The following is a 10,240-nucleotide window of genomic DNA, read 5'->3' as shown; positions in this document are numbered from 1 at the left end:
TTCTTTCTCTTATTATTGTTTGGACCAGAGCCACACATTTCACACTCAGCCATTGCTCACAACTCTTGTAATCTGGCGACATGTGGTGATCTATGTCAGAGGGCACTCGTTCCTGCACCCAGCAAATGCTCGTGGATCTCCCAGGATCTCTTCTGTCTTGCCTTTTCCTTGGACATTATGCAGCTTTTCTCTCAATACTGTCATTTGCTAGTGGCCAGATCCCTCTTGAGGCTCCACAGACCTTTCTGTCTCTCTCCCTAAGCTGCCCTGGGCTAGAAAAGAAATCATCATGTGTTCTTTACTGTGCTTGATTAGGGGAAGGCTTGCTTTTCCTCTAATTGTATGGAGAAAGCTTTTAGTTTATCCCCATTGCAGGTAATCCTTGTTGATGACAGTTATAAATTTTACTTATCACTTTAATGCAAACTGCATTTATTATTATGCCCTAGTGATTTTCAGTAGGAATGGGTCCTTTGTATTGGAAAGGTATTTCCCTGCATCTGTAAAGATAATCATATGACTTCTGTGGGGTGTTCTTTCTTTGGAGTCTGCTGTTCCATTACAATTACAATTATGTCCCTGTATTTAACTCCTTATCCATCCTCTTTTTGTTTTTTATACCTCTCCATTCTCTTATGGTCTCCTCATTTTCATTTTTAACTAGCTTAACAGTGCAGAAACTCAATAACTCATTGCTGTCCTCATCTTTTTCAAATATCTGTTTGCAACTATTGAGCAATCGCCTACATTGAACACTCTAATTCAAGTCCTCCACATCTTTGTTGCTATAATAATTTTCTTTAGTGATTGATCTAGCTCTATTATTTCTTTACCTAATTAGACTTCTAGACTTTGCTAGAGACTTCTAGCAAAAAATTATAAACCCATCATTTTGATTTTTAAAATCCTGCAGTATTTTCCTTTTTTTTATAAATATTTTATTTTATTTTATTTAATAATAATTTTATATTGACAGAATCCATGCCAGGGTAATTTTTTTACAACATTATCCCTTGCACTCGTTTCTGTTCCAATTTTTCCCCTCCCTCCCTCCACCTTTTCCCCTAGATGGCAAGCAGTCTTATATATGTTAGATACGTTGCAGTATATCCTAGATACAATATATGTTTGCAGAACTGAACAGTTCTCTTGCTGCATAGGGAGAATTGGATTCAGAAGGTAAAAATAACCCGGGAAGAAAAACAAAGATGCAGATAGTTTGCATTCGTTTCCCCGTGTTCTTTCTTTGGGTGTAGCTGCTTCTGTCCATCATTTATCAATTGAAGCTCAGTTAGGTCTCTTTGTTAAAGAAATCCACTTCCATCAGAATACATCCTCATATAATATCGTTGTCGAAGTGTATAATGATCTCCTGGTTCTGCTCATTTCACTTAGCTCCTGCAGTATTTTCCATTCTAACTATACTTGCTTTCCTCCCCACCTGGTTTTCTATTTCTCCTACTAATGGTTCATCTGTGTCTGTTCCTTCATTGTGGTTATTGTTCCCACACTATCGGTCTTTCTTTTAAAGTTTTTGTCATGTTAGTGGTGTCTGACTCTTCGTGGCCACATTTGGGGCTTTCTTGACAAGAATTCTGGAGTGGTTTACTGTTTCCTTTTCTAGCCCACGTTAAAGGTGAGGAAACTGAGGCAGAAATGAATTGAGGAAAATGTGTGATGAGATGTCTTGCAGTTACAAAATGTGTTAGATTGTGAAATTTATGAAACTTATCCATAATTTTGCGTAAGTATGTAACAGTAAAATAATGTGAATACATATATCTTTGTAAATTCCTATTGATTAAGCAAATAGGACATTGCCAAAAAGATATTGAGGTATAAAAATGCAGTTTCCAAGTTTGTATGGAATTTTAAATTTTATTTATGAACAGACTATGTTTATAATTTGTTTAGGGGAAAGACTTCATGACATCGTGTGTTGTACTGCTTGTGGCCAACAAGTAAACCATTATGAGGATTCAGTGTATAGACATCCTGCACTGAATGTTCTTATTTGTAAGGTATGTAAGTTAGGAAATGGATGATGGTTTTGTTATCTGTAAACTAGTATGACATTTGTTTGGGAATAAAGGACAAATTCTCCTGTCAGAGTAAGACATCTTTTTTATTCATATGAATTCTATAATGATTCATTTCAAAAGTGAAGATTCTCTCTTTAGAAGTGAGATGTACTAAGTGCTGAACTTAAAAATCAGACTTAATTAATAAATTGGTTAGTTTAGATAAACTTCAGTTTTTAATATACATGAGGACAATCATAAAGACTATCTATTCCCGATCTGTGAGCTTATACTGTTCGGATCAGTCATAATGGGCTCCAAAGTGTCTTGACCCTATCATCGTGAGGTAATTTTCACCCTCTTTGATTACTAAGAACATGGTTATTAAAAAAAAAAAACAATTCAGTCTTATTCATGTTTGACAGTATATGTAATATTTTGTTCTCAATAGTTCTACTTCTGGTGCAAGGAGAACATTTCAAATCTTTTTATTTATTGAATTATTTATTTTCTTATTGATTTATTTATCAAATTATTTTATTTATTGAAATAATAAAAGTAGTTTTAATAATAACTTCTTTTCCTTAGCACTTTAAGATTTATAAAGAATTGTAGACATGGAAATTTTTTTGATGCACAATAACCCTGTGAAGCTGTATTACTATATGTTTCACTAATTAACTCTGAGAATGAATGTTATTTGAGAAAGGAGTTCATCTGACTCTCAGACTCTATCACAATATAGAGTGTGTTTGAGTGCAAAAAAAGTTGCATTTTTGATTGGATTAATAATGTTTTCTGTTGTTCTTTGGATGCTGTTTATTTTCCTTTTATCAATTTATGTCAATTTTTCCTTTGAATATGTTTTGAATTTTCTTTAAATCAGCTTATCAGTTAACAAAATGAATTCTTCATAGACATTTTGTTCCTCTGTTCCCCACGATATGTCATTACTTTGTTGTCAGTTCTTTACTTATGCAAAATACTTCATTTTTTTCAGTGTGACTAAAGTTAACACCCCAGTTTTATGTTTAAATGTAGTGTATGGATTTAAGCATTTTAATTTTTGTACTTTGTGGATGTTAATATTTTAACAGATTTAAAACATTTAGAATTGAATATTAATTCCTTTTTTAGAGCTGCTACATATATACGAGTGATGACATAAGCCATGATTCTACTAGACCTCATAAGCACTGCAGGTAGGAATATATCTCCCAAAATAGAAAGCATTCCTCTTTTGGGGATCTCTTAGTTTTATTTATTCTCTCAGTGAGTCTTCATTGTGTTAAATGTCAGAGATTATAACATATTCAAAATGAGAGGTATACTAGTTTTAAATTTATAATTACAGGTGTTTTCTCATTTTAGAGAAAGAGGCATTCAACTTGTCATGGTTTCACTTTTCATTTGGATTCAGATCTTCTTGAGCTGCCCATGATTTTACCAGATATTGTTAACCTGGGTTCCTTTTAGTAAATTTCAGGATATCTCTGAACTTAGGTGTTGAAGAAATGCATACATTTATTGTACATGATGTTTAAAATTAAATCTTTTTAAGAAGTTAAAATAAATTTTCAGCCTCAAGGCACCATTGTACCACAAAGGTGTCCTTAACATACCAAAAATACAAAGTCTAGTTCACACTGAATTTCCAACATAACTGCCACAATCATATTCTTTGCTACTGAGTCATTTCAGTTGTCTCTGAAATTTTTAAAAATAAATATATTTATTTTTAATACACATTGTTTTATGAATCATGTTGGGAGACAAGAATCAGAATAAATGAGAAAAACCATGGGATGGAAAAAAAACTGAAAAAAGATGTGATCATAGCATGTGTTGATTTATATTCAGTCTCCATAGTTCTTTTTCTGGATGCAGGTGGCATTTGCTGTCCAAAATCTATTGGGATTACTTTGGATCGCTGAGCCACAGAAAAGATCCAAGTCGTTCATAGTTGATCATTGCATATTCATGCTGTCACTGTGTACAATGCCTTCCTGGGTTCTGGTTCTTTTTCTCAGCATCAGTTCTTGTAAATCTTTACAGGTCTTTCTAAAATCAGGTTGTTCACCATCTTTTATATCACAACAAAATTCCGTTACCTTCATATACAGCTATATTCAGCCTTTACCCAAATGATGAGCATCTACTCAAAATCTGGCCTGAGCTTTCTCGAAAAGTACTGGGGTCTCTACCACTCTTGGGGCCTCTAGTACATCATGTGTAAGGGCTGCATCACATTAGAGGGACCAGGAAACAGATTCGGGAAGGATGACAGTCTGGTCATCCCAGTTTGTTTTCTGTCTCCCCTTTGGGGATGTACCTAAGTCAAGTGTGTTGGCATTTTCTCTCTCTGACCTTCCTGGTTTCCTCTCTTTTCAATAAGCATTTCCTTAATTTCCTCTTAATTTAACCCTTAAGACTTGTTCCCTTCTAGTTTCCATTTTTAAAAATACCTTTTAAGCTCTTCCGAGATTTTTTTCAGGGATCTGAGAACAAATTACTTTTTTTGAGACTCCAAATATAACCACTTTGATACTGTTGTCCTTTTGTAAATATACCGCAATCTTCACTGTTACAATAACTTTTCATTATCTTTAGAAAGTAACTTTTTCCCCCCTACTTTTTATTTGTATTTTTCCTCGCATTTCCTTTCTGCTTTTTTGACTTGGGTTTTTTTACATAATAGTTCTGCTCTGCTCTTGTGCCATCCCAAATTTTGGTGCTGCTTGCTGCTGGCTTTCAGGCCTTAGGGTGTGAGACGGGGACAGGAATGGTGGGGTGTCTAGTTTCCCTGATCCCCTCCCTGGAATGCGGAGTTTATTTAGCTCTCAGGCTGCCCCACAGAAGGGGTGGGATGGGGAAGTGCCTTACTGATGGTTTCTATGGTAACAGAATCTTGCTGGTGGCTGGTTTTGGAGAATGCAGATGTTAGTTACAACTGTCTAGCTTTCAATGCCCAAATTGATGGCACTGAGCACAAGGATCATGGGGCTTTTGATATTGATGCCCTTTCAAAGAACAAACTTGCCTGCAATGACCTGCCCTGTGAGAGTGGAAACAGGCATTAAGAACATGAATTTATTAAATTTTATTTTAATTAATGTTTACAGTTCACCTTAAATTTCCTGTCCCTGTACCTTTGCATTGCTCTGAAATCTTTGTCAATTTGCTTCTCAAAATACCTGTCTTCCATGAAAGTTTAGCTGGGGTGAGAGGAACACAAGTGTCAAATGTAATAGTAGTAGTAGTTAGTAGTAACTACTAGTAGTAGTAGGTGATAGAAACTAGTCGCAGTAATAGGTGGTAGTAGTAGTAGTGGTAGGTTGTAGTAGTGGTAGTAGTAAACAGACCTCACAGCAGGGAGCCAAGCAGAGTTCCAAGTTTAGGGCAATTCACCTGTGGGGACCCCTCCTCTCCATAAACAACAGTCTCTTAGGCAGGTGAGCAATCACCTTCTTCAAAAGAAGACCTCAGTGTAGGCCCTCACCCCCAGAACAAGGCACCAGCCGGATCTTGACCCCTTTGCTGATCAATAGAGACACCCCCTTGCCACTTGGGTACAGAAAAGCCTTGTTTCCATAGCAACCCAAGAGGAGGGCCCAGCCCACAACACAATATTTGATATTTTATTTATTTTACTGTTGTTGGATTTGAATGCTCTTTTCTTTGCTTTGAAGGAACTATCCTGCTGATCTATCTGTGGAGTTTTTTCATTTAGCAGCTTCTGAATTTCCTCCATCATTTGCCTCAAATCAGTCTTTGAAATCAAACTTTGCACTCAAAACTTAGGAGTTCCTTGGTAGAGGACAATCTATTTTGCGGTATCTAGATTCTAGTTTCCCCTTCAGGATTAGTTCACATTTATTCCGTATTTAAATGTGTGTGTTCTTTGTCTCCTCACATTCCTTGAAGGCAAAGCCTGTTATATATGTGTCTTTGTTTTATTAAATATTAACACAAAATATTCCCTAAATTCAATAAGTGCTTTTGGTTTTCTTCTACAAGACACATTTTGCCCTTTGTGCCATTTAGCTTCAATAAGATGGTGTATTTGACAATTTTTAAATTGAAAACGTATTTATTAAACATTTAGTATTTGCAAATAGCTTAGAAATTTGGACCCTAGCATCACTGATCTGGAAAAGAAACATTTAGACTAATAATAATAGTATGATAATGATGTTAATGAGGATAATTATACCTGATATGTTTATAAGGACTGCATGCTAAGCTATGTCACAACAGTCCTGACAAGTAGGTGTTATTATTATAGATGAGAAACCAAAGCAAATATTCATTAAGTGATTTGCCCAAGGTCAAACAGCCAGTGATGAGGTCACTTTTTGCAAGAACAGGTTCAGAATAAACATGAGACAAATTCACGATGGCTATTTTCTATCAAAAGGAAGGTTTAACCTAAGAGAAGAGTTTACAAAGTAGAGATAAAATAGGCCCCTGAAGTGGTAAATATGGAATAAAGATGGGAAAGCATATCACTAGAAAGGAAGGGAATTGGAAAGAATCCATGAAAAGAATATGCCAGGAGGCCTAAGTGCATTATGGATGGGTAGTTTTGTAATGTTCTTGGTTTTGGTTTTCTTGGGGGTCTCTGGGGGTTTTGGGAACAGCCTTCATTTCAGTTCAGCAATCACCACAAGAACAGCCAAATGTTAAAGTCCAAACCCTTTAGTGTCTCCTTCAAAGTCCTATCTCCTTCACTTGGGGTTCGGCTAGTTTTCTGGGGGCCTTCTGGAGTCTTGGTTTCAGTGAAGCGAAGGAGGAGAGCCTGCCACCAAGGCGGTGTGACATGACGTGAATGAATCTGAGTCCAAAGGATTGTGCTTCAGCCTCCAGCTACCACAGAGGTGGCCGATGGAATGAATCTGTCTCAGCTTTTGCTGGCTGTTACATACTCCATTATTGTAGGTGTGAGTCTTGTGGAATTCTATTAAGTGCTGAGTACTGAACTAGAGAACCATTAAGTCAATTCCACTGACTTAACACCTTGGAAGCATCCTTGTGTCAGAGTTCTGGCCATAACAGAGCTGAGTAGATTCACCAGAGTTAGTTAGAGTCAGGATGACGGCACCATTAGAGACAAGACACTATGCGGGGGGAGAAAGAACCACCTCCTGGTGGGCTTAGTCAGGAAGAAAACTTGGCAAAGATCTTTATCATAAGCAGATCTTTCATAGGGGAAATATAACCTTGGGGATATCTCAGGGATAAAGGCAGGAACTCAAGGGGGTGAGGATCAAGGAGAAGAGGAAGTATTAGGGAGCTCAAAAGTGGGGGGAATCAAGGAAGTAGATGGAATAATACACCTGGCAGGCCAGGGCCAGGACCTGTCTAAAGATATGATTTTAAAAAAATCTAAAGTTTGTTTAAAGATGCACAGGGTTTGAGGGATGGACAAAGGACTTTCATCCTCACAATCATTCCCTAAACAGAATACTCTTAATGGAATTGTTATAACTGATAAGAGTCAGATGGGCTTCTTCCTGAGCTTACAATAACCTGAGAGGTATGTAAAAACTAACCAGATAAAATGTTTGTTCAGGGATGCATAGCTAGTCAGTGAGCCTGAATTTTAACTCAGAATTTACTGGACTAAAGGCATAGCTCCATATTCTTTGCCACAAAGGTGCTCACAAATGTCTGCTTCATAATTAACAAACTTACTTTCATTTTCTATTGAGAAATATCACATTATTTTCATTAATTTCCACTTGCCCACTGCAATTTTAAATGCATTGTGTTTTTCAGTGAACCTTTTATTTTAAAGGGTTTTTTTTTAAGTAAAATTCCCTATTTTACTTTCTAAAATCTTTTTTCTCATAAATGCATTTTTGCCACCAAGTTGTTCATTTTTTCATGATTTTCTTGCATCACTTTCATTTCCTCAACTTTTCTTCTACCTCTTTACTTCCCTATTGGGATCTTCTTTTCAAGCATTTTTCAGTGATTCTTTTTGGAGTGTGAGACTAATTTATGTTTTTTTTCCTTACCTTGAATGTGGAAGTTTTGACTGTTGATATTTTCTGATTTTGTGTTTTGATCTTCCCTATCACCAGAGTAATTTCTTTTGGTCATGTTCTTTTCTGTTGTTTACTGATTGATTTTTTCACCTTATCTTAAGTTGTACCTTTCTAATAAAATTGGGTCCTGAATGAAGAGAGCCTTGCCCCAAGCTTCAAGTTTTTGTCTGTTGGTTCAGAGCTGTTCCTGGGCATCTATAAGTTTTCTGCTTTTCTAGGATGTTATGATCCAAGGAGACATGTAATCACTGGTTTTCTGGTCTGAACTTTTAAAAATCTGAGTGACCATAAGCTCTCTTTGCTTAACTGCATCTGTGAATTACCCCCTTGGGTGCTAGTCTTCGTGCTTGCCTTAGGATGGTAATGCGGATCTCCATATGACCAATGCAACAGAGTCCTGGACCCAGTGCCAGCTAAGGATCCACTTTGTGACCACTTTCTCAGTCCTTACTGAGAGCCCTGGAAGCGTCAGCTGCTGCTGATTCAGTTGCCTTTCAAGGTCATGTGTGGGAGGCCCAGGAATGGTTACATTAGTTTGGTTTTATTTTTTTCATTGTTTGGTTCTTTCCATTCCACAATTAATTTGGGGCAGTATTTTAAAGTTGCAAAGATGTTTCATTAAGAGTGATTGGATAAGTTCCTGCTTTTATTTTTATAATTACATGAATAATCTAAAAGAATATATGTTGAGGTATATTTAGTTATATTAAGGAATATTAAATTTTCTGTAATTAGTAAATTTTTGTTCCTGATTAACTTTTTTAACATCTTTAAATAGTTGACCAAGAATCATGCTTCAAGGTTTTTTTTGTTTTTTGTTTTTTTACATTTCAGATGGTGTACAGAAGGTGGAGATTTAATTATTTGTGATTTCTGCCCTAATGCTTTTTGTAAAAAATGCATTTGGCGCAATCTAGGGAAAAAGGAGATGGCAAAAGTGATGAGTAAGAACACTAAGTGGAGTTGTTACATTTGTCAGCCGGAGCCTTTATTGGATTTGGTTGCCATATGTGACTGTGTATTTGAGAATTTAGCACACTTAGATCAGCAGTCTAAAAAGAAAAAGTTAGTAAGTGAAAAGAGTGATAACACATGTGACCATTCAGAGAAATTAAATCATGGAAGTTGTGCTGAAGAGACACATCAGGTGTATAACCCTTCCCCTGATGCTGCACCACCCCCTTTTCCCACATTACTGATTCCAGAAACCTTGATTGAGAAGACAGAAGCATTGGTTAAGAACGTGAGAGAGACAAACACTACTTTTCTGAAACATTTGCAACAAACATCCCCTTATTCAGTTAGCCCAAGTGAGAGGGAAGGTCAGTATGAAATTATGAAACATATGGTAATGGAGATACATAATGCTCAGGAGGCCTTGGAAGATTGCCTGAGTAATGAAGTAATGAAATTGGTTGTTAAAGAGATGGATGAAAATAATAAAGACAGAGAAAATGAGAATGTTTAAAAACATACTAAAACTCTCAAGATTTCTTTGTTAGGATGGGGTAAGAGATATTTCCTTGTTCATAGCTACAATGTGAGGGCACCCGCTCTGTCCAACTGCATTTGTTATGTTTGGGTACTTAACCCTCTGTTTGCTTTCTGTACGCCGCCTCTTGTTACTGCCAGTCTGCCCTGGTTTAGGGCAGATATCCAGTTCTCCTGAGATGTGATCAAATAAAGGCTTCTGTTTTCTACTTTGAAATACCTCTCTTTTTAATGGAGTTGGTGGACTTCTGACCTACCCATTTTTAGGGGCTTCTCTGGGAGAACTGGACAGAGCAGGGAAGTCTGATAACCTCAGAAGGTTGTGCATACCTTTGGACAATCTCGGTAAGGTATGCATGGGAAATGTGCCTGGGATTGGATTATGGTAGGGATTCTTCTAGGGCTGAAGCAGCTACATCTGCATGGAAAAGCTAAAGGGTCCTTTTGGTCCAGTGAAGTTCCTGAGAGAAAGGGACAGGATATTTGCTCTGGGGCAGATGCTGTGACTCCATCATTCCCACCACACAGAACTGAGTCCCAATTTCATGTTGGGCTAGAGATGGAGGACTCATCTTCCACAACAGCTTCTGACTGATAAGGGTGGAGATGGATGTGACTTGTGCCCAATTAGCATCCAAAGGTGAGATGTCCCTTGCAGAGGCTGAGGTATGCAGTCAT

General features: G+C 37.0%; 1 long non-coding RNA gene across 1 annotated transcript; it reads left to right on the top strand.

Moving 5' to 3' along the window:
* The first annotated feature begins 1,919 nt into the window (after positions 1–1,919).
* Positions 1,920–9,797, top strand: LOC127543008 (uncharacterized). The gene is made up of 3 exons (XR_007949058.1): positions 1,920–2,021; positions 3,159–3,223; positions 8,906–9,797. It is a non-coding gene; the product is annotated as an uncharacterized LOC127543008 (long non-coding RNA).
* Positions 9,798–10,240: the final 443 nt, after the last annotated feature.

This window comes from Antechinus flavipes, chromosome X (genome assembly GCF_016432865.1).
Source record: "Antechinus flavipes isolate AdamAnt ecotype Samford, QLD, Australia chromosome X, AdamAnt_v2, whole genome shotgun sequence".
Classification (NCBI taxonomy): Eukaryota; Metazoa; Chordata; class Mammalia; order Dasyuromorphia; family Dasyuridae; genus Antechinus; species Antechinus flavipes.
This window is presented reverse-complemented; position numbering and strand designations above follow the sequence as displayed.